At 38.3% G+C, this 6832-nt stretch overlaps 1 long non-coding RNA gene across 1 annotated transcript in view; it reads left to right on the top strand.

Annotated features, from left to right (window-relative positions):
* Positions 1 to 5428: 5428 nt before the first annotated feature.
* The window catches only part of LOC107834007 (uncharacterized), a 7550-nt gene continuing 6146 nt past the window's right edge, over positions 5429 to 6832 (top strand). Inside the window, exon 1 of the long non-coding RNA XR_001659784.1 lies at positions 5429 to 5499. This is a non-coding gene — a long non-coding RNA (uncharacterized LOC107834007). The remainder of the gene's footprint in view (positions 5500 to 6832) is intronic.

Here is a 6832-nt window from a genome sequence, read left to right on the forward strand (position 1 = left end):
CTGTTGCCCTGACATCCCACATCATGAAGGTCCTGGAGAGGCTCCTGTTGGCCCACCTGAGTAAGCAGACAAGTACATATCAAGACCCCCTGCAGTTTGCATATGGTGTGGAGTTGGAGTTAAAGACTCTTCAACAAACCCGCTGTCATCTGGACAAAGCAGGCAGAGCTGTGAGGATCAGGTTCTTTGATTTCTCCAGTGCATTTAACAGCCTGATCTGCTCTGTGAGAAACTCCAGAAGACACAGGTGGAGGCCTCAACAATCACCTGGATCTATGATTACCTGACAAACAGACCACAGTTTGTGAGACTGAAGGACTATGTGCCTGTCTAACCAGGTGGTAACACAGGAGCACCACAGGGGACTGTACTCTCACCATTCCTTTTCACTTACTGCACTTCAGACTTCCACCACAAGTCTGACTTCAGTCATCTACAGAAATACTCAGGTGACTCTGCAGTTGTCGGTTGTATCAGAGATGGACAAGAAGCTGAGTACAGAGAGCTGGTGGACCACTTTGTGTCATGGTGTGGGAACAATCAACTCATCTTAAATGTGAACAAATCAAAGGAGATGACTGTAGATTTCAGGAGAAACAGGATTAGATCAAACCCTATTTCAATCATGAGAGAAGAAGAGGAGATGGTTAATGAATATAAATACTTCGGTGTTCATCTAGACCAGTGTTTTTCAACCTTTTTTAAGCCAACGTACATTCTTTTAATTGAAAAAATCACGAGGCACACCACCAGCCAAAAATGCAAACAAAGATACTCTGTAGTCGCCTATATTACATATATAGTCATTCTTATCAAAGTGTCTTGAATAGGAATCAAATAAACACAAAAATTATTGTATCACATTTTACATTTCTTATTTCAAATTGCTCTTAACATGTCCACTTCAAAAATACACCTGAACACCTGAACAGGGCCACAACACTGTGGNATAGTTCCACATCGCTTAGGATTTGTTGCTGCGCGTTTGCGCAGAGTGAAGGAAAGAGGAGACCAGCTGCACAGGCAGGCTGGAAATGAGAAGCAGGTGATCGGTATCGGTAAAAGAGACAATGATCGCCGATCACCGATCATGCACTTTTTCACGAAAATCGGCCGATTATGATCGGTGACCAATCGATCGGCACACCTCTACTATTTACTGAAGTCTTTTTATAACTGGGTGTCCTAAGGGTGACAGACATATATACCTACAATCCTATTGCCAATATACTGAAATTAATATTTAAAAACTTTTATAATGTCTTTTATTGTGACTTTACTAAATAGCACAAAATATTGCAATCAAAAGTTGAATATGTATCACCTATCCCTCCTCCTAAGTACTAGATGTAGTTTTTATATTTGCTCTCTTGATTAGATTTTGGCATATTATCAATAACTAGACATTTAAAGGAGGCCTGCCTAACGTGTTCCTGTCAGTTTGGACCCAGCGTTCTAATGCTTAACCAATAACATGTTTGTATAAGTTAGACTTCGCCTTGGTAAGAACCAGGACAGACTTGACATGGTCCTCATTCAGAATACAATAACTGAAGCTTATGCCTGGACTGTCACCATAGTGCTATGGCTGAGCTGGTTTACTGCTACAATGCAATTACTGAACCTCATACACAGTGACATTCACTCTGAGACTGACGACTATAAGCTTTGCGCATGTGGTTCTCACTCACGGTCCGAAATAAAAAGAAATAAAGGAGGGTCTTAGTGCTGTCAGTCATGTTTGTGTATCTACTACTCACATCTCCTGGCCCCCTGCTCTCTGAGCTTCTTCCCCACTGTGGAGCCTGTGAATGTGGAAGAAGCATGACGGTGGATAAACTGGTTTCCTGTTAGGTTGTTTCTCTGCCTTTAGCTCAGCTGCTGCAAACTTAGTACAACTGAGCTGTTACACACTTAACTCATTAAAGTTAAATGGATTGTAAAATGTAGAAAAACATTTCAATTAATTATTTACTACTTATTGGGTATTGTATTGTATTGGGTATTACTTCTAATTTATGTTAGATGTATACATTACAACACAGCATAAATTAAAACAATATCAACAAATACAAGCAGGGGCGCTGCCAGGAATATTGGGCCCCATGACATAAAATTAGATTGCCCCCTCTCTCCCCCCAACTATCTGACCCATCAAAAGCATCAAGCTTTCTTGCTTTCTTTGGTCCAAAACTGATACTAGCACAATATTTACTACTAGTGAATTTTACCTGCAACAGTCCGCATACAGTACTACAAATAAATTGCTTAATTGTTATATTATTATTAGTTTTATCTCATTGAAATGTCTCTTCCCACTTGCAACAGTCTCAGACAATGTGCAAAATATACATAAAACAATCCAGACTTCTAAAAAAAAAGCTATGCAGTTGCATTTTATTCGAGCTGCAGTATGTAACTTTAATAAAAAATATTGTTTTCTCCATATTTGTGAAAGCTGTCACCATATCATGACAGTTTGCTATGAGACAGATAATCTGTGAAAACAATCAATCTCCTCCATCTCCTTCCTGAACTTCTATTGCCGGCTAAAGTAAGTTGCCGTTCTGACCAAAACAACCAATCAGAACCAGTAGGACGCTCTTAGCTCTGTTCATTCACTCACTGCTAAATGTGCTGATGGTGGAGAAACAACTTATTGTTAATTGTTACAGGAAAACCGTTTATCTGCCGTCATTGGTAGCTATGCTAACTAAAGCATTCACAGTTTGAATCTGCACTGCTCGGTGCTATGCTAGCTGCACTATGGCACAAATCAAGAGGGAGGAAGGATGAGCAGCATCACATGAGATTGTAAATGGAACACAAATCTTGTAATACTGTGTGAAATTTAGCTCTTTAAGCCATTTTATTTATATCTGCATTGCATTATTTATCTATATTATGTTACAGTTTGTTTAGTGCAGGTTTGGGTCTCCCAGTTTTATCTTCCATTTGTAAAATCACTTTTTTGTTAAGCTTTGAGAAAAAAAACTTTTTACTTACTTTGGTGAGAGGTAAATAAATAATCTCTTTTAATTTCTGAAATTAATATGATCACTTAAAGATTCCTTGTTGATGTTTGCAGATTGTTAAATGAGGCATTCTCTGTATTTGACAATAAAATATGTTTAAATGACTTTGGAGTAGTTTTGATGTTTCCACATCCTCGTCTGGAGTCCCAGCTGTACCTGAATGCACCACGAACAGCTGCTGGGGAAACCAGTGGAGTTTCCTCCTACCTGCATTTACATGCAGCTGACTGGATGCTGATTTTTCTACCATTCCTGGTGGAACTGCATGTTTGCTGAGCTTGTTATCTGAAGTCCAGAGCTGAGACCCGTCTGGGGAAAATACCAAAGACTGTGGAAGATCTCCTGTGTACCGGGGCCAAAGACCAAACATCCAAAGACCCTCAGCAGCTACAGGCTGGTAGAGCTGACCTTTGACCTGATGGAGACCCTGGAGAGGCTGGTCCAGATGATGGTACAAAGAAGGACTTTAGATATAATCAACATCATGGAGAACCCTGAGCATCATCTTCATGAAACTGTAAGACTGTCGACAGTAAACAGCTTCTTTAAATTAGCTGTAAAACAGACGTCTATGAAAGATCCTTCCTGCCAACAATCATCACCATCAACAACTTTTCAAAGAATCTTGAAATAAAAATTATTTACAATATTTAATTTCCCTCTTTGATTAATAAAGTATGTTTGAACTTAATTGAACTGAATCAGGCTGATCATTAAGTTGTTTGGAGGCTCCAATTCCAGATTTCTCTCATAAATGTTTGGCCACCTGAAACATATTTCAGCAAAGGTGTAACTTTGTTTTGCAAGTTTTTGGGATGAAGAGGAGCAGGGGCCCAGCCAGCATGCCTAGGTGGGACCCATATGGCCTGCCCTCCTTTTCCCCACATGGGGCCCACCTAGGCATGCTGGCAGGGCCTGAGTGGGTTGGGTTAGCGTGATGCTCCCACAGTCACTGGTAACACTAACCCTTTTCTGCCAGACAGTCTTATTCAATAAATTATTATATGATGTGTCTTTAATATAGCAAATATTAAAGATGCAAACCTTTTTTGGGTCTGGTTGGAGCAGCTGGTGAATAGCGATGTTACTGGATTCCATAAAATGTGGCTTAAAGCCGAGATGCTGATGTTTGGATATGTATATATATTCTCTCTGCTAATAAATCTATAGTTTGGTTTCTGTCAGTTCTAGAAACGAGAGAACAAAGTGAATTTCTCTTTATAATGGCCCATAATTTAATTTTACTGAATAGGAGCCATAATTTAAAATTTAACAAACTTTGGCTCCTATATGCTTTATTAAATATATCATCCTATTTGATGATTGCTGTGAATATTGCCAAGTTCTATGAACAAATGATGCAATTTGTCCAGGAGAAAATTAGCAGTGGCTTAGCCTACTTTTACACAGCAAATCTTAAATAGTTTTTTTAATGAAATTTTATATTTTTTGCCTCGTTGTTCTTGCTTCTAATTAAATGTGACTGCCATCAGATTTCTCAAGTTGCAACATAGTGACTCTCAAGGTCTGAACTTTGACCCCTGTGAAACTGCTCTGTCCTCCCTGATAGTCACAGAACTTGGTGTTCCACCTGTTGATCCGTTACATTTAATGAAACCTCAACTGTCCAGCGTTTCTTCCTGCAGGTTCTGGTCCAGTTAGAAACTATAAACAGCACTAAGATGAAACTCCGCCCTCACAGGTGAGCATCAGCTGCAGGTAGACTCAGTCACCGCCCGGCTCTACTTCCTTATCAAAGTGTTTAGGTTTTACATTTCATTTCATTGTGGCGCAGAAAAGTTTAAGGTAAGAAAATAACCTTATTCATGCTTGACATGATTTATACAGACATATATGTTTTTGCAATTATCTTTATTTGAATAATTTACATCTAGTAACTAAGCAGGGGATAAAGGGTGTGATTTAATTATGATTTTTCTATCTGCTTTAAGCAGAACAAAAACATCTGGACAGACCTTAAAACTGAGAGAGAAACACTAGTTGGAGCACTTAACGAGAAAATACATGCCTCAACTTCATTTATATTTATCTCTCAGGTCCTTTTAGTCTCATTTAGGATACAATTCTTCCCATTTGTAAAGTGTTAGAGATGGTACTGAACAAATTCAGTGCTGAATTTGTTCAGTGAGGTGAAGCTGATTTTATGTTAACGTGGCCTGGAATAAAAGACAGTCATACCAAAGTCAGATTATAAATCCTCCAACATGTTTTTGCTGAACTAAATGTAAAAACTAAACCCACAATAACACACTGGAGGTTTTACGTGTGTTAGTCAATCCGCGTTTCCCCAGAGCGAGGAAACCGATTGTATATTAAAACGGCCTGCCATAAATTCCTAACAGGTGAAGACACCTGTCGTGTCCTTAAAAAAACAGACACTAAAGTTTCACTTTCACCTGTGTTTCTGTTGCGCAGATTATTTTCTATCAACCTCCAACGGAAGGTAAGATAATCTATTCGCAGCTGTATAAATAATAATTAATCTATCAGTAGGATTCCTCTTTATGATTTATTTCATGTTACGGGACTCAGCAGCAGCTGTTCAGTCAGGAGGAATAATGAAAACGGGTCAAGAAGCCTCGTTCATTTTCGCCATTTTGTTTTATCCAAACAGAATTTAGTCTCAGAACAATTTTTAGGTTTATTGATTCTCTGCCCAGATAGCACATGATGTTAAATCAACGTTGAAAAATAGTTAGAATCGTTGATTTTTGGTTGAAGTCGACAAATGACGGTGGATCNAACTACTGCTGAGCTTCACTGTCTTTTCATCACTGTCGTCACAGTCTTGCTAGATACGATGCTCTGTAATATGGAGAGCCATTTGATTTTGGATGAAATGGCTCTCCATACTCCATAGGGGCTGAAAATTTGCTTCTGATGTGCTAAAACATTTAGTACTTACTCATTTGTTAAACCAGTACCAACTAGAAGACCCTCAGTATTCCGCAATTTAGTGCAGTATGGTGAAAAGATACAAAATTACGACTTTATTCTCATCCAACTTTACTTGTATTTAAAGCCCAAATCAAAAACTCAGAGCCCGGCACGTATACTCCATCATATGTAAATTTAGCTCGCATAAAAAGGCCAGGAAGTAGATATCTAAAATAAATAGTTCCCAAATAAGGTCTATTTTTATAATTATTCGTGGTTTCCTTTAAGACTTTTCGTTGGAGACCCACATCCTACGGCAGGAAACGAGAGCTGACAAGGATTCCAACAGAAACTTCTAGTTAATTTTTATCAGTCACTCATAGCTGCAGGCTCAAACAGAAACTTCTACATTACACATTTTACATTATTTCAAGTTCATTGTCAAAATCACATCCATGACCTTTTTAGCTTCTCCAATTCAGCATCAAAACAACATTAATACAAGTATTTTGCATTGATTCTTATTCAGTTACTCAAAATATTTAGACTTCCTCCTTTAAAACTCTGCAGGCTGGAAACTTACTTCCTCTTTTCTCAGGAAGCTGCTGTTCCTTCTCCGTGACTTGACAGCACTCTTCTGTCAAATCATATAGTTTAAATAGCATTTTGAAATTTCATTGAAAAATAAAAAAAAAGAATAAAGCATTTTGAAAAGACACAACTTTCACCTTGAGAATGAGTTGACCGGAGCATGTTTCGCTCTTCAAGTGAGCAATGTTTGCATTTTCTACATGGCCCACACTGCTGAACTCTTTCTATATTGTGAAATTTAAAAATGTTTATTTTACTAGTCGTAAAAAGATATCTTAAATTATAATTGTCAAGTTCAGATGATGAAT

This window comes from Poecilia formosa, unplaced genomic scaffold (assembly GCF_000485575.1).
Source record: "Poecilia formosa unplaced genomic scaffold, Poecilia_formosa-5.1.2 Scaffold499, whole genome shotgun sequence".
Classification (NCBI taxonomy): Eukaryota; Metazoa; Chordata; class Actinopteri; order Cyprinodontiformes; family Poeciliidae; genus Poecilia; species Poecilia formosa.